Here is a 23040-nt window from a genome sequence, read left to right on the forward strand (position 1 = left end):
TCAGTGGCTTAAATAAAATAGCAAAGGCTTATTTCTTACTACTGTTACTTATTTACTGTAGGTTAACCACAGATACGTTGAGAAACCAAAAGTTGAGGAACTCTGTCTGCTCCACACAATCATCACTCAGCCTTATGAAAGCTCCGTCAAGTCAAAATGCTTTCAGCTTAATACAAAATTCCAGACTCCATTGCAACATTGGAAGACAGGGCTGGGAAGTTGAGCATGAACACTTCCATGCTTTGTCCTGAAAGAGATATATCACTTTTGATCTTTTTACCTTAGGCAAAACTAGCCATACGTTCTCTTCTAACCTCAAGAAGGTGTGAAAGTGTAATTCTTCATGTACCTGGAAGAAAAAGAGGACTGAATACATTGGTGGGTGCTAATATTGGCTCCCACAATTTTCATCATGACTACCACTTCCGGCTGTACATCCTTGGGAACATTACTAAATCCTGTGGAGCCTCAGATTCCTCATTGTAAAATGGGTATAATAATTTTTATCTTGTAGTAATTTGTAAGTATGAAATGAGATAAATCTTTAAAGAATTGGACAGAGAGTCCCACACATAGTAATTATTCAATTAATCATAGTCATTTTAGTTCAGAGGAAAAAAAGTCAGCTCTTATCATTTAGTCTTGAATTACCCAGGTTTATTATCTATACAGACAAGATTCACTATCTTTAAGCCAAATATTCCCATCACTGTATATTTGGCCTGAAAATATTGGTTTTTATAATGGTTTCTATCTGGACCTTCTAGACCTGAGAAAAGAGAATTTATGATCAATCAAAATACTACTACTATTGGCATAACTATTGTTATATGTTAAACATAGCAAAAAAAACTTGTTGCAGAACAACTCTGTTCACATTAGTAAAAAAAAAAAAAAGTATTTTTAACATATGCATAGTAACTATACATGTATGTTTTTGCTGCTTTGGGGATATATCGGTTTGATTAATTATATCCTTAGTATCTTTAATGGGGTGGTTAATATTCCATGTTTTAGGTTTACCTTGTATTTGTCAGAATCTGTGCATGGTATCTTGTCTACCACTTCCTTTATTATAAAGAGCAAGTAAGATGGTGATCTGTACATGACAGGGATCAAATATATGTTGGCTAACTACTGGTGGCATGGCTTCTCTAGTTTTGATTAATAAAACTGACACACTTATTAAGCATTAAGACTCAAATCATTTTGGATGGATACATTTCTAAAATGTCCATATAGCTCTACCTTTTAAACAGGATAATGAAAATAGCCTTTGATGATCCTTTGCATTTCCTCAAATTTAAATAACTCAAATTTATCTACCATATTCTTATGATGCAAGACAACTCTTCAGCCTTTTTTTTGAGTCATATACATAAACAAGGCATCTTTATCAGACTAGACTATCTCTATCTTCTGTTTCCCCTTCCAAACCAAGTCCAGTTGTCCTTCCTCCAGTTTTCTCTACCCATACTCCAATCTAGAAGACTTACATTCCTAACGTCTTCTGTCCTATTCCATACACTCAATCAGTACTCTCATCCTATTGATACTACTTTCTGAATATGGTTTACTTCTTTCCTTCTACTGGTTTAATCTACTCTCGCTGTAATAGCCATGATACTGCCTCCTAACTACACTCTGCCATTATTCTTTCCCTTTTCAAATCATCTTTTCTACTGCTACTAAAAGCATTCTGATTTTTTTTCTGATGGTATTCTTTATGATACTTTCACAAAGATTTTAGGACATAAACGTGTGTGCCTTCTCAAATTGCATCATCACCTTTCTTTCCAAACCTGTTCACCCAACTCCTAGCCTGCACGGACATCCCTTTTTTAGAGTGCACTGAGCTAGCCACAATCCAAGTTAAAGCTCCAGTCTTGTGTACCTATCACATCCCTCACTCCAAGTGTAATTGCAGTAATCCATTCTTCCATTAATGAGTATGAATGAAATGTGATACCATACTGCATGATCTGGCTTCCTGGGTGGCCTCTGAGTGACCGGATGATGCAATCTGGAAGTATGGGGTGTTATTTCCGCATGAGGTGAACTCGACAAATAACAGAGTAAGAAAGAGTAACACTTCCTCCCCTCTCCCCTTCCCTTCTGAGGACTACTCAGAGAAGCAAGCTGCCTTTTTAAGCTTTCCAGAGAAATCCAGCAACAGCAGTGCCATAAAAACACACCTGCTGAGAGCAACCTGCTGTGCCTCCTCACAAGAAGTGGTGAAGCAGAAGCCAGCTCAGAAATTCATTGCCTCACACTGCTTCTTACATTGCTTTGCCTTTGTCCCCCTTTTATTCTTCACCCTCAAATCCCTGGACTTGCCCTCCAACATAAAGTGTCAACACAGTAATCTGGCCTCAGGCTCTGCTTACACAGAACCGTGGCTAACACATAGGTAAAAATAAACTCAAGCAGTACAAATATTAAACAGTAAAAAGTAACTTTCCACCCCAAAACCAAAAGTTGTTCCCTGGATCCTCATTTTCCTTCCACAGAGTTATCCACTATTAGCAGTTTGTGTGTGCCCCTCTACAGATAGCATATAATCATATACATAAATATTATATAACGGTATATGTATACATATGTATGAATATACCATGTTACAAAAATAAAAATAGAATATGCCCATCACACCTTGCATTTTTGCGGATTGAAGTTTGTAGAACATTAATCTGATTATGTGAAGCTCAAAAGGTTCAGGTGGCTTCTTATTATCCCCGAATAAAATTCAAATTCCCAGCTTTGAAGGTCCTCCAAGCTCTGGCTTCAATCTATGACTTTCTGCATTCTTGTCTAGTTTCCTGTCCTCATGTGCCCTTCGCTTAGCCACACCTAGTGCCTTGCTATTCCCCATACAAGCAATGCTCTCAATTATCCATATATTTATGCATGCATTCCATGTGCATAAAATATTCTTTCAATATATATGCATTTATTGATTGAATGAATCATCATGGTCAACTAATGACTGCAGTTTGATGTTCTTTCTAAAATTTAGTTTCCTTCCTCTCTCTTCTATGCAGTTAACTATCAATTTTCATAGCTATAGATGTGTCTGTTTTGGACAACATCCACTGATACCACTAACATAGCTGTGTACTCGAAGGTAAGGTAGGTATAAAGTTTTCAGAGGAAAACAAGTAGCCAAACTAAGTAACCAGGATAACTTTAATTTTCTATTCAGTTCTGCTCATCTAAGAATATAAACCCAGACACTAAAACAGCTAGTTTCTTCGCCATCTCTATTTTCAAGTGATTCATTTAATTCTGGCTTTCACTTACGCTCTCGGTTGCTGTTTCCGTTAGAAGTCTGACAGGAAGATAAGTAGAGTGTTACTGTTCCTTACATTCCTCAGAAGTCTAATATACAGTACACATACACAGCAGAGAGGAAGGAAGGAAGCATTCAAACAAAGTACCTTTTCTCCAGTCTGCATGCTGAAATATTGTTACACATTCAAAATCTTAAGACTAATTAACATCCTGGACATTCTGTACACAGAACTACAGTTAAATGTACAGAGCTGATTACTAGGGCTTTGAAGAAAAGAGTATCTGATATTTATACAAACTTACTAAAAGAAAATGAAGTTTTCAGTAAGAATTGTTGAGTTGTTTTAACTTTGTTCAGATGAAGAAGAAAACAAGGCTTTGAGCTTCTTGAAAGGAAAAAGTTATATATACATGAAGTATTGATTTATCTTTTTTGATCCAGGTCTGCCAGAATACCACATTGTATAATGCATCTCCATTTGTTCATAATGCATTAAAGGGCATTTTATATTTTTTCTCATACCTGAGGGCACTTTGAAATGAAGTCTTCTCCAAATAATACAACCTTCTTAGAAAACATGTTATTTGTTTAATTTCAGGTTTTAGTTTAGATTTAGGGGGTACATGTGCAGGTTTATTACAAGGGTATATTTTGTGATCCTGAGGTTTGTGCTTCTATCAATCCCGTCACTCAGAGAGTGAAGGTAATACCCAGTAGGAGGTTTTTTAGCCCTTCCTTGCCCCCAACTCCTTTTGGAGTCCCTAGTGTCTCATGTTCTTATCTTTATGTCTGTGTGCGACTAATGTTTAGCTCCCACTTATAAATGAGAACATGCAATATTTGGTTTTTGGTTTCTATGTTAATTTGCTTAGGATAATGGACTCCAGCTACATCCATGCTGCTGCAGGGATATGATTTCATTCTTGTTTATGGCTGTGTAGTATTCTGTGAAATGTACCACATTTTATTTATGCAGTCCACTGTTGATGGGAATTTGGGTTGATTCCATGTCTTTTTTATTGTGAATAGTGCTGCAATGAACATAAGAGTGCATGTGTCTTTCTGGTAGAATGATTTATTTTCCTTTGGGTATACACCCACTTGTGGGATTGTGCAGTTGAATGGTAGTTCTATTTTTAGTTCTTTGAGAAATCGCCAATCTGTTTTCCACAGTGGCTGCAATAACTTACATTCTTACAGTATATAAGCATCTCCTTTTCTCTGCAGCCTCACCAACATTAGTTATATTTTGACTTTTAAATGATAACTGTTCTGACAGGACTGAGATGATATCTCACTGTGGTTGTGTTTTGCATCTCACTGATGATTAGTGATATTAAGCACTTCTTCATATGTCTGTTGGATGTCTGCATATCTTCTTTTGAGAAGTACCTCTTTATGTTGTTTGCCAGATTTCTATATGGGGTTGTTTTTCTTGTTGATTTATTTAAGTTCCTTACAGATTCTGGATCTGAGTTGTTTGCTAGATGCATACCTTGTGAATATTTTTTACCACTCTGTACACTCTTTGTTACTCTATTGATAGTATCTTTTGCTGTGCAGAAGCTCTTTAGTTTTATTTGGTCCCATTTATCAATTTTTTTTTTTTTTGCACTTGCTTTTGAGGACTTAGTCATAAATGATTTGCCAAAGTCTATGTCCTGAAGGGTATTTCCAAAGTTTTCTTTTAGGAATTTTATAGTTTGAGAACTTACATTTAAGTTTTTAATCCACCTTGAGTTAACTTTTTTATATGGAGATAGGAAGCATTCCAGTTTCATTATTTTGCACGTGGTTAGCCAGTTTTCCCAGCACCATTTATTGAACATAGGTTCCTTTATCCATTGCTTATGTTTGTTGACTTTATAAAAGATCATTTGGTTGTATGTGTGTGGCTGTATTTAGGAGTTTCTATTCCGTTTTCTTGGTCTATATGTCTATTTTTGTACCAATACCATGCTGTTTTGGTTACTGTAACTTTGTACTATAATTTCAAGTTAGGTAATGTGATGTCTCCAGTTTTATTTTTACTTAGGATTGCTTTAGATATCAGGGGTCTTGTTTGGTTTCATATAAATTTTAAAATAGTGGTTTTTTTTCCTAATCATGTGAAAAAATGGCATTGGTAATTTGATAGGAATAGTATTTAATCTGTAGAATGCTTCAGGTCATATGGTCATTTAAATTATAGCAGATTCTTCCAATCCATGAGCATGGAATGTTTTTCCACTTGTTCATGCCATGTATGATTTCATTTGGTAGTGTTTTGTAGTTGTCCTTGTAGGGCTAGTTCACTTTCTTGGTTAGATGAATTCCTAAGGTTTCTGTGTGTGTCTATTGTAAATGAAATTGCATTCTTGAGTTGGCTTTCAGGCTGAACATTATTGGTGTGTAGAAATGCTACTGATTTTTGCATGTTGGCTTTTGTATCCTGAAACTTTAATGAAATTATTTATCTGGTCTAGGATCCTTTCATCAGAGTCCTTAAGATTTTATATGTATAGAATTATATCCTCAGTGAAGAGAAATAACATGACTTTCTCTTTTCCTATTTGGATGCGTTTTATTTATTTCTCTTGCCTGATTCCTTTGGGTAGGACTTCCAGTAATACGTTGAATAGGAGTGGTGAGCGTGGACATACTTGTCTTATTCTGGTTTTCAAGGGGACTGCTCCCAGCTCTTGCCTATTCAATATGATATTGGCTATGGATTTGTCATAGATGTCACTTCCTAATTTGAAATATGTTTCTTCAATGCCTAATTTGTTGAGGGTTTTTATCATGAAAGAATGTTGCTATTTATCAAAAGTTTTTCTGCACCAATCAAGATGATCATATGATTTTTAAAATTTTAATTCTATTCATGTGTTGAATCACATTTATTTATTTGCATATGTTGAACCAACCTTGCAGCCTAGGAATAAAGTCTACTTGATTGTGGTGAATTAATTTTTTCGTGTGCTGCTGGATTCAGTTTGCTAGTATTTAGTTGAGGATTTTGCCTCTACATGCATCAGTAATATTGGCCTGTAGTTTTCTTTTTCCCTGTGTCTTTGCCAGATATTTGTACCAGGTTGATACTGGTTTAATAGAATTAATTGAGGTAAAATCCCTTCTCTTCAATTTTTTTCAATAGCTTCAGTAAGATTGCTACTAGCTCTACTTTGTACATCTGGTAGAATCTGTGAGTCATTTTTATCTGGGGCTCTTGTTTTTTTTTTTTTTTTTTTTTTTTTTGGTAAGTTTTTATTACTTACTCAATTTCAGAACTCATTATTGGTCTCTGCAGTGTCTCAATTTCTTCCTGAATCAATCCCTGGAAATTGTGCATTTCTATGAATTTATTGATTTCCTCTAGTTTTTCTAGTTTGTGAGCACAGAGGTGTTCATTATAGTCTTTGAAGATATTTTGTATTTCTGTAGGATCAGTTGTAACGTCATCTTTGCCATTTCTGATTGTGCTTGTTTGGATCTTCTCCCTTGTTTTTTCATTGTTTTTCTAGTTAGCAGGCAATTGGTCTAATTTATCCTCTAAAAGAACCAATTTTTTTGTTTTGGATCCTTTGTATGGGTTTTCAAGTCTCAATTTCATTTAGAGTTGATCTGATTTCAGTTATTTCTTTTTTTCTGCTACCTTGGGGCTAGTTTATTCTTGTTTCTCTAGTTTCTTTAAGTACAGTATTAAATTGTTAATTTGAGATCTCTGTCTTCTTGATATAGGTGTTTAGTGCTATTAGCTTTCCTCTTAACACTGCTTTTGCCACATTCCAGAAATGTTGGTATGTTGTGTTTCTGTTTTCACTTGTTTCCAATAATGTTTTGATTTCTGCCTTCATTTTGTTGTTTATTCTAAAGCCATGAAGAAGTAAGTTGTTTAGTTTTCATGTAATTGTGTGGTTTGAGGAGTTCCTCATGGTATTTATTTATATTTTTATTCCATTGTGGTCCAAAAGTATTTTTGGTATAATTCCATTTTTAAAAAAATTTATTAAGACTTGCCTTATTGGTGAGCATGTGGTTGATCTTAAGTATGTGTCTTGTGTAGATGAGAAGAATATATATTCTATGGTTGTTGGGTGGCATATTCTCTAAATGTCTATTAGGTCCAATTGGTCATGTCAAATTTAAGTCCAGAATATCTTTACCAGTTTACTGCCTCACTGATCTAACACCTTCAGTGGGGTGTTGAAAGCCCCCATATTATTGTGAGGGTGTGAAAGTCTTTTCCTATATCAATAAGTATTTGTTTTATAAATTTTGGGTGCTCCAGTATTGGGTGCATATAAATTTAGGATATTTAAGTCTTCTTGTTTAATTGAACCCTTTGTCGTTATGCAATTACATTCTTTCTCCTTTTTTTTTTTTTTTTTTTTAAAGTATTGCTGGTTTAAAATCTAGAAAGAAAAAAAAAAAAAGGTTCTTGTTTGCTTTTCTCTACCACTGCTTTCTATACTGCAATCTACTGAAGACATGCAAAGACTTCTTTGACTCTCTATAGTTATAATGGATTGTGTATATGCAATGCAGCTTCTTTGGAAACTAGGTATTAACAGATTGTCATGCTTACACCTCTTTTTAAAGAAGTATAAAACAATTACAGTTACTGACCCAAACTAAAATGTCAATACTCTTTGAATTGAGCCTATAGAAAGTTGCAATTTTAAGTTATCTGCATTATATATTGATATGGTTTGGATCTGTGTTCCCCCCACTCAAATCTCATGTTTGATTGTAATCCACAATGTTAGAGGTGGGGCCTGGTGGGAGATGATGGAATCACGGGGGTGGATTTCTCATGAATGATCTAGTACCTTCCCCTTGGTCCTGCCCTTGCAATAGTGAATGAGTTCTCGCAAAATTTTATCTTTTAAAAGTTTGTGGCATCTCCCTCCTCTCTCTCTTGCTCCTGCTTTCACCATGTAACATGACTGCTCCCCATTTGCCTTCTGCTATGAACGGGAGCTTTCTTGAGACCTCCCCAGAAGCAGATGCTACTATGCTTCCTGTACAGTCTGCAGAAACTGAGGAAGTTCGACTTATTTTCTTATAAATTACCTGTTCTCAGGCGTTTCTTTAAAGCAATGCAAGGACAAACTAATACAGATATAAATGAAACAAATAAGTATGACAGATGCTCAGAGTTTAAGAAAATAACTATTTAGTTGAAAAGCGACGAAGCAGAGCAAATTTAAATAAGGGAAAGATAGTAGTCAATTCTGCTCATGTGATATCACAATAACTAATCTTGATAATTTGTAAAGAGGCTAAATATATTTGGGCATGTTTACCAGCAGGCTGGTTTATTACATCCTTATGGATCTTACATAGATGTATTTAGTACATTTAGTTTTAGATTATTATAAGTTTCTGCCAAATGCCTCATGCACAAAGCGCCTCATCTCCACGGCTATGTGTGAAATGGTATTACCTCATTGTTTTCACAAACCTTGGCCTTTTTTTAGGGCAGATGAGTAAGAAAAACAGACCAGTGAAAAATTAAGAGGTGACATGTTTAGAGTAAGAATTAATTGTAACTACAGGGTCCCCCAAATGGATATTACAGTGTTGAGATAAACACATGTATATTTGTGGTCATAAGAAAAATCAGTACAAAAGCTGCCCACACTTTTCCTGGAAAAACAGATATGGTAACTGGGCCTTAAAATACATTTTTTTAATGGTAACTTTGGTTACTACTAAAGGAACAGACAGGATAATTAACCACTGGCACTAACATTTTTGTGATTTTTTCCTCATGACAAAATTTAGGGGTTACAGCGAAGGAAATAGAGAAACTTAGGGGAAATCTACTAGAAATAAAATAAGTAATTATACTAAATGCTATAAAAGTACTGACAAAGTTAGGCTCATTAAAGATGCTGTTGTCAGGTACCAACTAGTTTCATACGTTTCAATAGGTTTTGCACCACAAATTTCTTTAATAGCTAGAAAAATTCATATAAAGACATTCTCTTCAAATTTCTCATGTTAAAAGTTTTTTATCTACTGTTTTCTATAATTAAACTTAATGATAATAATTAATATTGATGGAGTGCTTATTGTACACCAGGAATTATGTGAAACCTTTTGCATGTAGCATCTCATTAAATCCTTATAACCACTCTATGATATGAGTACAGTGAATGGCATACACTTCACAGATGTAAAAACAGAGGCTCAGAAAGGGTACATAATCTGCCTGAGGTCAAAAGTCTAGTAAGTGGCACAGCTGGAATTTGAATTTATATATTTGTGTGACTCCAAAGACTGAACTAACCACTAACCAATTTCATCAGTTTGGGACCAGTACACTGAATGCTGTATCTTCATGCATATACTATTGGGTTAGGCAGGACCAGAAATATGACCAGATGTGAATGTTGTTTTCTTTACAGCAAAACTAATTTATCCCACATTTATTGAGCTTCTATTTATCACAATCAAGCATTAGGCATTATATGCCAAAGCATGAGACATAGAAAGATATCTGCGATATGGTGTGAGTCTCAGTTCTTTGCAGTTTAGCTGGGGGAAAGCAGATAAAGAGGGGGATGAGCTATGAAGTATAAGCACAGGGTGCTATAGGGGCAGAGAGGAGGAGCACTGAACTGAGTTTGGTGGGTTCAGAGAAGGCATCTCCAAAGTCGAAGTGAGACTTTAGATGGAAAGAGTTAGATTTAAAAAAGGAGGTGGGTATAGTAGAAAAACTGGCCGTATAGGCAGAGGGAGCATGATGCATAGCAACCTGGAGAGTGGAGAGAGTACAGAACATTTGCAGAATTACAAGTAGTTCTGTAAAAGTACTATGAAAAACTGTTTAGCTGAGCGCATTGTTTAAACTTACCTGTTCCATGCCAAGGAGTGGGTCTCTAGCCTCAGTGATCCACTGAAGAGTGTCCTAAAGATAGCTGAATTATGCTTTGGGAGTACGTTTCATTCCTACATTTCTTCAATGGTGAGAAAAATATTTAACATCTAAAGCCTGTCTACTTTCAACTGTCCCTTGGATTCAAGGAAAGTAGAGAATGAGGATTATTTAGTATCTTGAATAAAATGTTGGTACCTTAGCTGTTTGGTAGGATATGTAGAAGCAGTTTGAAACCCTATACCCGAAGTATTTCAAAGAAACCAGCCATTACCATCTCTGAGTTAGTACACAACAAACAAAATTCATTAAGGTTGTATAGGCACTACTATTAGAAAGCCAGACTCAGAACAAATTGTCATATTGCATATGTGAATATCTGATCCAATTTGGATAATGACAAAAGTATGCCCACATGGCATATATTTGAATTGGCAGCCAGTTTGTAGCATGCTAGGCAGATGATTGAAACAAAATGTGGACAAAGCATCTACGTTAAATGACATGAAATCCCTTCCACTGTGCTTTTCTACAATAGTGTAGGCGAACTCTAGGCAAAAATTAATTTTAGTATTATGGCTCTCTACTACATAACCATGAAAAACAATTCTTGAGCATGGAATCTTGCAAGATTTTTCTGCCCAATTTAACATATACTTATTGATCAACTACTACATGCTAGACACTGTGTTCTTTCTCATAAAAGACCTAAAACTAGATTGCAATATAGTAAAAGGGAAGAAATTAGTACATAATTAACCTAAAATACTGAGGCAGCCAGACATGGGGGCTCATGACTGTAAATCCAGCATTTGGGGTGGCCCAGGTGAGGCCAGTGTTCCAGGCCGAAAGAGTGAGGGTTGTGATCAACTCAGTATACCACTGGAGGCTATATGAGTAAACAGTAAACTGTTCTCATGAAAGCAGGATATTGGCAAACTGACAAACTGCGTCTGCTGCCCAGAAGGAATGTTGAGGGCAGTCACGACCCAAGCACAAGTGTTTCTTGTGATTAGGCAAATCTGAAGCCTGTCAGCAATAATGTGAACCTGTGATCAATCAAGCAGCTGACCAATCGTTACCTCCTCCTCCCTGCTCTTTCTACCCAATAACTACGAAGGGCTGTGGAAGCTCAGGGCAGCTGCTGCCTTTGCTCACTAGAAGCAGGGAGCACTCTTCTTCTTCCCCTGGCCCCTTCTTTAAAACGGTTTAAGTTTTCATTTCTGCATTCATCCTCCTTTGTTCAATCTCATAATGATGGTCTCAAGTAGTAACAGTAGTAACTGTCATAATGACGGTCCCAAGTAACAGTAGTAACTGTCGTAGTGACAGTCTCAAGTAGTAATTGTGGCAGTCTGCCACAGGCCAGGAGTTCAAGACCAGCCTGAGCAACATAGCAAGATACCATCTCTAAAAAAAATAAATACAAAAATTAGCTGGGTGTGCTGGCACATGCCTGAAATCCAAGCTTTTTGGGAGGCCCAGGCAGGAGGAATGTTTGGACCCAGGAGTCTGAGGATTCAGTGAGCCATGAACATACCACTGCACTCCAGCATGGGCAACACAGAAAGATCCTGTTTCAAAAAAAAAAAAAAATCCTGAGGCAGCGTTTAATAATATATGGAGAAATTTCCAAAGGCTTAATGATGGAGGTGGCATTTTAGCTGTTCTTTAAAAGGAACATGAAATATCAATAATTGAAATTAGCAAGAAAAATATTCTGAGCTGTGAAAAGAAGAATAAAATGTGTTGCTTCTTGAGAGCTCATTATTTGTCAGGAACTTTTAAAAACACTTCATATGTTTAGCTCATTTAATTTTTATAGCAACCTGTGTAACAGGTATTACCATTAGCTACCTTATATTTGTGGAAAATGATTTACGGAAAAATCAGAAAGATGAAATAACCTGCCCAAGGCCACACAACTCGCAAGTATTAGAGTTAAGATTCAAACTAAAACAATCTAACCACGAAGCCCATAACCTTAACTGTTCTCTCTTCTTATACAAGTAAAGTATATTTTTTGGCAGAAACAGAAAAATATAGCAATGTGTTTGGAGCATGTTAAGTATTCTAGAGCTGATGGGGCTCAGTATGTGATACAATTAATTGTAAATAATGGAAAAAGCAACTAAGATAATAGTCAATAATCAAAACCTTTAAAACTCATTCTAAGAAAATTTTAGTTCATTAAAAATTAATGATTGGAATCAGATTAAGGAGAAATAATGGCTTTTGTGGAGGCGAGTGACATAATGCAACCCACTTTGGGAATAAAAGGGTAACAACACTGTGAAGAATATATTTGGAGATAAAGGCATCCAGGCAAGAGGGACGAGAAGGGAAGGCAATGAAAATACTTGATGTCTCTTCTATTAGAGGCGCTGCCTTAGGTAAGTGGAGACAGAGACAATGAATGATACACTCGAATTTTGGTGTGAGAATGGACCGTACTAATAGGAATGAAACACTTCAAAGCCCACAGCCCAATTAAACTCCCTAACCATAATATCATGTATAGTGTAACTGTTTCTAAATTTTCCCAACAAAAAGATACCAGGAAGGTTTTCTCATGTCATGACCAAAATGACTAATCGTAATTAAAATAATGCTTAGGAAAGTGTCTTGTGCATGTCAAAAAGTTAACACTGTGAAGATTTGACAAAGCAGCCCGTATCGTGATGACTTTTGCTTGAGGACTATATGCATTATTTTATAGGTTTATATTTCCCACACTGTCTTCAAGGACACTTTTTAATACATTACCACATCCCCTTAGCATAAATTAAATATATCTGAATGGTCAAAGCTATTTATTTATCTCCAAAAGTCTAATTTCCTATAAGAAAATGACTTAAATATGGAAAATATCTGGCTCAATTAGTTGTTAATTTCCTAAGAGTACTGAATGTCAAACGTGAAGTGCAAGTTACTGCCATGGAAAAATACTGTGTAGATGAAAGAAGGAATTCATTGTGTTCTTAGATTCCAAGAGGGAGTATAATGTAGTGGTTCAACGTGCAGTTTTTGGACAACACTACTTGGATTCAAATTTCACTTCCGTCACTAATTGGGTTGACTTTGATCAAGTTACTTAACAACCCTGCGCCTCAGTGTTACCATTTGTAAAATAAAAGCGATAACATCACCTATTTCAGTTAGCGAAAACTAGGTGTATGAGTTTATTCTCCCATTGCCATAAAGAACTACCTGAGACTCAGTAATTTATGAAGAAAGGACGTTTAATTGACTCAAAGTGTTGCAGGACTTTTTCTCAGCTCAGCTAATGGCAGGGTCCTTGTTACACAACCACAAAAATTTAGGCTCACAAACAATTTGAATGGTGTGTAAAGCAGGGTTTTATTGCGTGAAAAGGAACAAAAGGTGGAAATAAGGACTCGGAGAGGCCGGGGTTCATGCTAGAGTGCTTCCTGCACACAGCTTGAATCCCAGGTTCCACACAGGAAGAGGAGAGGCCAGGCTCCTCCCTGCTGCAAATGGCGGGAACTTCCCTAGGTTCCACCCCAGTGAGCAGGCTGCTTGTAGTTTCTCCAGGGACCCCCTTCTACCTGGCTGTGTCATTCCTCCCTCTAAAGAAGTACATCTAACTGTCCTAAGAATAAAGATAAGGATGAAGACCAATCTTAACTGCTTTCTGCTGACAGAGAGGGCTGTTTTGGAGAAATGGCAGTCAGAACACCCTCAGAGGCCTGTCTAAAGGTTCCCAGCAGAAGCAGCCGTGGTCCAAAGCTCTGGTTGCATGACTGTTTGGAGTTTGATGGCCTGAAGGCAAGAACAGACAAACCGGGCTATTAGAAAACGTATCAAAATGCAACAAGGGAAGAGGTAAGGACTGCTAAAAAATTCTGAGTCCTTTTACTAGTTTGCACAGGGAGAGGGAGTCCAGAAGGCCAACTGGTAAAACTTAACCCTTTTGCTGGCATATTGGGATTCTTGGTTTCCTTCCCCTGAGTCCAATCCTAAGCCAACCAGTTTAAGGTTTGGGAAATTACCTTTCCCAGGTTGGATGATGCATCTGAGGGGAGTGTCCCATTGTACAGAGACACAATTACCTAACTGTGAAGAGAGGACTGAGGAGGAGAAAGGAAAAAATAAGATGCCTTTTAAAGCAGTCCCAGACGGGCCAGGCAAGGTGGCTCACGCCTGTAATTCCAGCACTTTGGGAGGCCGAGGCGGACAGATCACGAGGTCGGGAGATCAAGACCATCCTGGCTAACATGGTGAAACCGTGTTTCTACTAAAAATACAAAAAATTAGCCGGGCGTGGCGGCAGGCACCTGTAGTCCCAGCTACTCGGGAGGCTGAGGCAGGAGAATGGCATGAACCCGGGAGGCGGAGCTTGCAGTGAGCCAAGATGGTGCCACTGCACTCCAGCCTGGACAACAGAGCGAGACTCCGTCTGAAAAAACAAAACAAAACAAAACAGTCCCACGGATTCAGGACGTCTTCAAAAAGGGTACAGACTGAAGATGAATGGCTACCCATCTAGAAAGAGGGGAGCAGACATCCCTGGTTCCCTTTTCTTCCTACCAGACACCCGGGGTGCGTGAGAGAGAGAATGAATAGTATCCTTTTTCCCTCTTCTGTCTTGCATCCTCGAGTTGCAGCGACTTTGGCAGATGCAGCCATGAGTCCAAAAGCAGCTTGTACCCATGAGGCAGGGGGTTCTATGGAGTGGGACTCATGTGCTCTTATCCACGTATGTCCTCTCTCCCCTCTGTCAGTAGCCTTGAATTCCCTACACCCCATTTATGCCATGGATACTAATGCAGCCTTTATCCATGAAATAGGAAGCTTGAGGTTGCCTAATCAGCAAGAATCAGCCAGGCTCACCTGCACTGTGCCTTCTAATTTTCATTATCAGTTGCCTTTGCATCCCTCAGATCCAATTATTCTTCTTAGGGCTTTGACCCAAAGCTTGGAATTGAGTTTGAGACAAAAATATGTCTTGAGGTAGAGCGGGTTGTATGGACTCCTTATAATAAGCCCAATGCTAAAGTGAAGCTGTGGAATTGAATCCTCCTCCAATAAGGGAGAGAAAAGGATGTATTGTGACACAGCCAGATAACTGGCAGCTATAATTATGCTTGTTGGAATTTGGGTGCATCGTGCCCGGCTTCGCTTATCTCCCTTGGTCTTACTTTCTCAAAATGAAACCTTCGAGTGATGGGCATCCTATTTATGCTCATCACCTGGCAGGATTTGCAGGATAATTTCTCAGAACTAGAACACTGATCCAGGTTTTTACATTACCCATCCCTCTTATTCTTTCTGAGCTGCAGCTGGAGATTGCTGGTTGGTTCACAGGAACAAGAAGAATTACTCCAAAAATATAGTTGAAAACTTAAAAACAACCAGTGAGTTTTAGAATTTAATTACAAATACATGATAAGTTTTGAAACATGATTTCTCTCTCTCCAGTCCTCATGTTTGTTAAGAAATAAATCATCATAGGACTGAGTGGTTTGCAAAGTAGACTTTAGTCTTATACTTGGCCTGATTATTTGCATAAAGTACAGCAAGAATAATTATTTCTACATAGTCCTTTTGGATTGGCTTTGGTGGAACTCTGTTCTCCAAGGAATTTCGGAAAACACCTTTCAAAGCAGAGCCCAACCATGAGTTTATCCTCAAATACCTGTGAGTTGGGTGATCCTCTCCTAAGTTTCCAAGATAAACTTGGAGCTCCTGGACTTATTAAAAAGTAACATTCTTTACTGACCATAGGACAGAAACCCTGTACAGAGACTGCAAAGATGAGAGTATGAGGCCAGTCTCCCCATTGAGCTTTTATCAGCTCTGCAAGTTGAGATTGATTCTTTAAAATGAAGCATAATTTTCCAGTCAAAGCCTTGGTAGAATGACCAGTTTTTCCAATTGCATTCTGTTGCCAAAAACAAATAAAAAAATTGGATTCTTACTGTACTGATGCAAACAACTATATTGCCATAACTTAAGAATACTCACAGATAGGTTCTAAATTCTAGAGGAAACAGGCAGAGAGAAACAAACATGCTCTAAATTTTGTTCCCAGGAGTATACCTTACTCAATTATTAAAGACTATAAATAGCTCAAAATAAATTTCCTTGACTCTGAAAAACAAAACATGGATCAGCAGTATTCCAAGCAAAAGTCAAGAAGATTGCTGCAGTTTTCTGAGTTCAGTCCATTTAGTTAACTCTGGTTTTTCTTGATATTTGTGAACATTATAGCTCTTCATGAGTTCTGAACATTTTGCTTTATTCCAATGGTACAATCTCTAAAGTTATCAGAATCCTGTATTTGGGAGCACCTGTTCCAGTTCTACAGCTTATTGTAAACCATCTTTTGAAAGGAATTAAAACAAGACAGCAATTGTCTATGAATAACAAAATGTCCAGAGTAGCTATAATTAGAAACACAATTGACAAAGAAGTTTGGTTCTCTCCATGGTTTAGAATAACTTAACAACCTTAATTATGATTGATAGCATATACTTAGACATTTTAGAAATCCCATACAATTTTGGAATTATATATTAGTATTATTTACTAAGATGTAACATAAAGAAGATTGAATGTCATGTTGGCAATCCCACGTACCTAAACATGTCAAATAATCCTGTTTATCTCTCTTTTCTGGATATTCCAGGGGCCCTCTGGAATATCAGAAAAGCCAGGTGTTGGGAAAGACAACTTTGAAACTGAAGTTTGCTTTTGGGAAGCCTTTTTAATATGTTTAAAGCATTTGTTTGAACCTTCAGCTTTTTCCTAATTTAAAACAATCCTTTAGCCCTAGGCAAAAATGTACATTCCCATGCCTTCTTATAAACTTTTACGAAGCAAACAGACAAACAAAAAACACATATTTTACTATTCTTACACACCTTGTATGTAAATCTATTTCCAGTAATTTCAATGACATGTTATAATGGCAACCCCTAGCAATTTTTAACTTTAATGTAAAACCTGGTAAGTCATTTTTTTGTGTGCTAGGTACAGCCAATGTTTGATTCCCAGCATAATTAAGGGTGTGGTTAGTTCCATATGTCCCAAGACCTTACCAATTGCGAAGCTGGCAAATTAATTAGGCCAAATTAATTAGAGCTGTTTTTACAGACATCATGCACAGTACACACACAGACAGGCAGAAGAAAACCCAATCGCTGGGTGGGCCATTTAACAGACAGGGCTAGGAATACACACCGATACCAAACCAGAAAGAAACTTACTCCCTAAGGCAGGATTGCTAAACAAAGCCTTGCCACCAGAGTTACAAGCCATGCCTGCAGAATGTAAAATAAGATGGAGGCTTGGTATCACAACCAAAAGTTTGCAGAGAATATAAATAAATAGTGATAGTTGTTGGGCCTGGCCTAGTAAAAACATCTTCAAAAAGGGGAAAAAAAGATGAAAAGTTAATTGCTGATGGGGTAGAGAAGGGGAAGAAAAGAAACAGTTTTAAAATGCCTAGGGAAGAACCTCTTATTCTTATGCAAGTGGTTCCTCCACCATGGAGACAAGTTTAATTGCTGTGAGTAAAAGCTGGCCTCCCTGGCCTGGGGAGAAGGAGACTCTGGGTGCCTGGCAGAAAATGCCAGCCAACCACCTATGGCTCTTTGGGCCACGTATCCCAGTCCCAGCCCTGGCAAACAGGGCAGGGTGAAGCGGATCCCATGCTCATCCATTTCCTCCGAAAAAGGAAAGAAAAGGCCATTGAAAGGCTGGGTTGGTTCCCAACCCCGGGGAGCAACAGGGGGTGGGGGTGTGGTTTCACATAAGCTCAGAAGTCTGAGGATGAAAAACGACAGTGAGAGGTTTTGAGTCCCCACTTCACTCATCACTTCTGAAGACCCCACTTTGCACGCCAAAAATGTTGTTGGACTTTTCCTTAGTTTAGATAAAGGCAGGGTCCTTGTTATACAGCCATGAAAATTTAAGCTCACAAACAATTTGAATGGTGAGTGAAGCAGGGTTTTATTGGATGAAAAGGAAAAAAAAGGCTGGGGGCGGGGGGGTGAACAGGGACTCTGCAAGGCCAGAGTTCATGGTAGAGCGCTTCCCATGGGCAGCTTGAATCCCTCGTTCCACACAAGAAGAGGAGGGGCCAGACTCCTCCCTGCTGCAAATGGCGCAAACTTCCCGAGGTTCAACCCCAGAGTCCAGGCTGCTGGTAGTTTCCCCAGGGACCCACTCCTAACTGGCTGTCTCAAAATTTCACAGGCTGTACAGGAAACATGACTGGAGAGGTCTCAGGAAACTTACAAGCATGGCGGAAGGCGGAAGGGAAGCAGGCATGGCTTACTTGACCAGAGATGGAGAAAGAAGGTGAAGAGAGAGGTGCCACACACTTTTAAACAACCAGATCTCATGAGAACTCATTATCACGAGGACAGCAAGGGAAAAATCCTCCCCCATGATCCAATCACCTCCCACCACGCCCCTCCTCCAAATTTGGGGAATGCAATGAGACATAAGATTTGGGCAGGGATGCAAATCCAAACCATATCACTAGGTGAGTTAATATATGCAAATGTAAAGCTCTTAGAATATTGCCTGGAGCATGCAGAAGTCAATAAATGGCAGCTTTAAGATTGTATAGAGATTTTACATCAAGAACTATGATTATCATATTATTTTCCTACTAAGTGAGTGGGTTGTCTTTGTGTTAATAAGAAGAGTGAACATAAAATCTTTACCCATAATGACTGCTTGCCTTTAAAAAATATCCAATTCGCTTTGTGTCAGAACTAGGAACAGTGTTAAATACCCTATGTGTTGTCAGGGTAAATAAAATCTTGGCTACATCATTAGTGATCAGAAAACGGCTGATTAGAAATATCCATGCAGAATTTACTGACAATTCTAGACATTCATTGTATATGTCTGTTATAAATGCTGTTGCTGATTAGCTTGTATATAGGAAATGAGTTAACAAACTGCATTTAAAGCATCCAGGAAAAAAATCATAATAGAAGAGGGAAAACTAAAAGGCTTGATTTCTTTCTTTCTTGAAAGCTGATAGGTATTTCATAATCATAAGTATTTCTGGTCTACAGATAGATTTCAATAAGCTTTTCCTTGGACATTTTTGACAGGGGATCAAAATTTTTTCCTTCCTCTGTGAAAAGCATATGTGTATGTTTGGACACCTTCAAAAAGTGATGAAATTGAACAACATACTTCAATGTCATAGGTTTATTCCTCTATGATCAGAGTTCCAATTACCTAACACCTTCCTTGTAATGCTTAAAGAGTGTAGGAATGAAAGGTGGAGAATGTGGCGAGATATGCAATGGGAAATGATCTTTGATCCCAACAAGGGAGTAGACATTGCTGTATAGAATAAAAATAGAAGTATATTGACAGATCTGCTTTGGTAGATTTATAGTGATTAAGCCAAAACATGACCCCTTAAGCTCATGATAACCTAATTGGATATTCAGTGGAAATGTGTGCCTTTAGTGTTGTCTCTTTATTTCAGCAAACATCAAAATGTGAGTCAAAAATGAGAAAGAGGGAGGAAAAATTGAGTTATTGATTTTCTTATGTTGTCTTAACCTGCAGCCTAACTGAAGGTCAGTATATGTATCCATCTCAAAGACTGACTTTTGGATAAGCTCATGGTTTCCTGAAACCACGTCAAAAAAGGCTAATTAATATTCTACAGATGCTATAGAAAAAAAAAAAGAAAATATTTCAGCTGACGCAAACATTCTCTGAGGAAAATCAGACCCAGAAAACTAAACTGCAAAATAATTTGACTGCTTATCAATAGCCCAGATAAAAGAGGGGATATCTCGATTGGGTCAGTGGGTTGGATACAGGGCAGAGATGGAGACTTTGAGCATTTTGTTAATCATTAATCTACAGAAGAACCTAAAAAACTTGTATTTATATGTTGGGGACTAACATACTTCTGTCTTCAGTTCTTCCTGTCTGTATCAATAAATGTGTATGTTATCTATACTGTATCGTGGTAAAACTCATGAGAAGAAAAGCCTGACTTATTAGGGGATACACAGAATAACTAGATGGAAAATAAAACAATACAATTCCCTGATTCACTGCAATGGTACTGTCTCTCTAATTCTTTCCTGCCTCTCGTCCACAGCTTCCTCTGCTTTTATGTTGTGTATTCAGGTACATAATTACTGTCCATGCAGCTTCTGCCTTCCAATATCTCAAGAAAGAGACTTGGAGAACTGATTTGTAATAAAAAGGAATGAGAAAAACCTGGTTCATGCCTGGCTTGTGTGCCTAATATATAATCCAAGTTTCTGATAGAGCATTAAGAAGCATTCACAAAGAAGATGGAGTGTGATTAAAAACGTGTACAATATTTATTTTGGGGATGATGGAAATCTTCTCATGTTAGATATTGATTATGGGTGCACAACACTGTAAATATTCTCAAATTATTAAAATGTACATTAAATTAGGCAGATTTTATTATTTGTATAATATATCTCAATATACTATTAAAAATAATGGGCAAGACATTATCTTAGGACAAATTCGTAGAGTGCAAAAACTTCTATGAAAATAGAAAAGTAGATATATTTAGATGTCATATCTACAGCAGAAATGCTCATTTTGGGGGGTTTGTGAACCACTCTCATGGGAAAAAAGGCCCTCATGCCCTACTCCATTCAATCCTAATTCACTATGGTAAGGAAAGCTACACCAAGATCCCTCCCTGAAGACAGGGGAAGTTTCAGCTCTAGGAAACAGCTGCTTGATTCTTTCACAGGAGACTTAACTTAAAACTTTCAGCAGTAGAGTGTCTCAGAAGTTCTCTCTTTTTTCTCTCTCTCTCTTTTCTACTCCTGAACTTGCCCTAGATTCAAATACCTCTTGCCTGAGCTTTTGGACGGGCCTCCTGTCCAGCTGAAAATCATTGAATATTATAGGCTACTTATTACAGTACACAAAATGTTTCATAGTCTGCAAACAGCCACTATTGCAGCTATATTTTTAAAAATATTTTGCTCAAGGCCAAAGGTCTATCTGTCTTCCTTTGTATCCTTGAAGCTAGCAATTGCTCTGACCAAGAAGGGTACACAATAAATAAGACTTTTACTTCACCTTAGATAAAAAATAGTTTCTAACCTTTGAACAAGGCTGTTTAAACAACACTCTAAAGGGAAACCACTGACAAATTGACACAGACATGAGAGAACCAAGTTAGTCTTGCAAGTGGCCCCTCAATGGTACTGTGCCCTGTATCAAATGAGGCTAATTGAGTTCTACAATTCGTTGAGGATTATCTCACTACTTCATCTTTCTTTCCAGAATTCATGTATTTTCCAGCTTTAATGATAAGATGATTCCATTTGCTTTATATATTTAAGAAATTTGAAAGTGGCTCTTTTTCATTCATCACACTTCAGAGTCTTTTGTATAATTCTATGTAATTTAAGGCTGAAATAATTTACCCTTGTAATTTGAGGTAGAAATATTTCCTGGCTTTGAATTCAAACTCCCTAATGTATCCTTTTTCCTGATACATTTGCGGCCTCATAGCTAAAGGTTTTAGGAAGCCCCAAATATTTCCCTGCTCTCACCTGTCTCCCACATTTAAGACCCAGCCAAAACTCTCCTCTCCTAATAAGTCTTTTCTGAGCACTTCACTTGTCTTTCATATAAAAACACAAATTCTACTGTTAGCAATTATATCCCAAAGATTTGATTAGTCAGTTCATGCCAAACTAGAGTGATTTCTTCTTAAGGGATTTCTCCTTGAGGACAAATCATGCTGTATTTTCATAACTCCACAAAGATTACAACATGATGATGATATCCATAACTACATGTGATGTAGATATCCATAACTACATGTGATTGCTGATTTGAAAAATACATGAATCGATGGATGTTAACTGCCTTAGTTGTTCATTTGGATATATCTGAAATGATACATTCTGTATTTTATTGTTTGTATTCTAATAGAACTACAGTCAACCGTTCACATCCATGGGTTCTGCATTCATGGATTCAATCAACCTTGGATTGAAAGTATTTGAAAAAATAATTGCATCTACTGAATATTTACAGGCTTATTTTTCTTATCATTATTTTCTAAATACTATAGAATAACAACTATTTACATAGTGTTTATATTATATTAGGTATTACAACTAATCTAGAGATTATTTAAAGTATATGGATGGCTACACATAGGTTATATGCAAATATTATACCATTTTATATTAGAGACTCGAGCATCCATGGGTTTTCACATCCAAGGGAGTTCCTAGAACCAATGCTCCATGAGTAAGGATAACACTCCACTTCTAAGATGACTTCTAAGATAAAAACTTTATGGGATTTAGAAGCATTAAAAATAACAAGTAATTACATTTTATTATTGTAAGACCAGGAATACGGATTACATAAAAAGATAGGACATATAATGTTGAAATTTTGAAATTAGATACCAAACATTATAAATATATTTAAAGTGTAGCTTTAAATATATATATTTTTTACTTTACTCAATGCACCTATGTTTAATTAACTTTATTTTAATTAGTCTTATCTAGTAATATTTTCTGAGCTGGTTGTTAGACTTAATTATCTTTAATTCTAAAATCCTTTGGACTTGACCAAGTGCAGTGGTTCATGCCTGTATTCTCAGCACTTTGGGAGACCAAGGCAGAAAGTTCATTTCAGGCCACAAGCTCCGGTCTAGTCTGGGAGACACAACAATACCTCATCTCCACAAAAAATAAAATAAAATAAAATAAAATAAAATAAAATAAGTAGCAGCATCTGATGGCACATGCCTGCAGTCCTTAGCTACTTAGGTTGGGGCAGAAAGACTCTTGAACTCTGGGGTTTGAGTTTACATTGAATTATGATCATGCCACTACACTTCGTC

Source organism: Macaca fascicularis, chromosome X (genome assembly GCF_037993035.2).
Source record: "Macaca fascicularis isolate 582-1 chromosome X, T2T-MFA8v1.1".
Classification (NCBI taxonomy): Eukaryota; Metazoa; Chordata; class Mammalia; order Primates; family Cercopithecidae; genus Macaca; species Macaca fascicularis.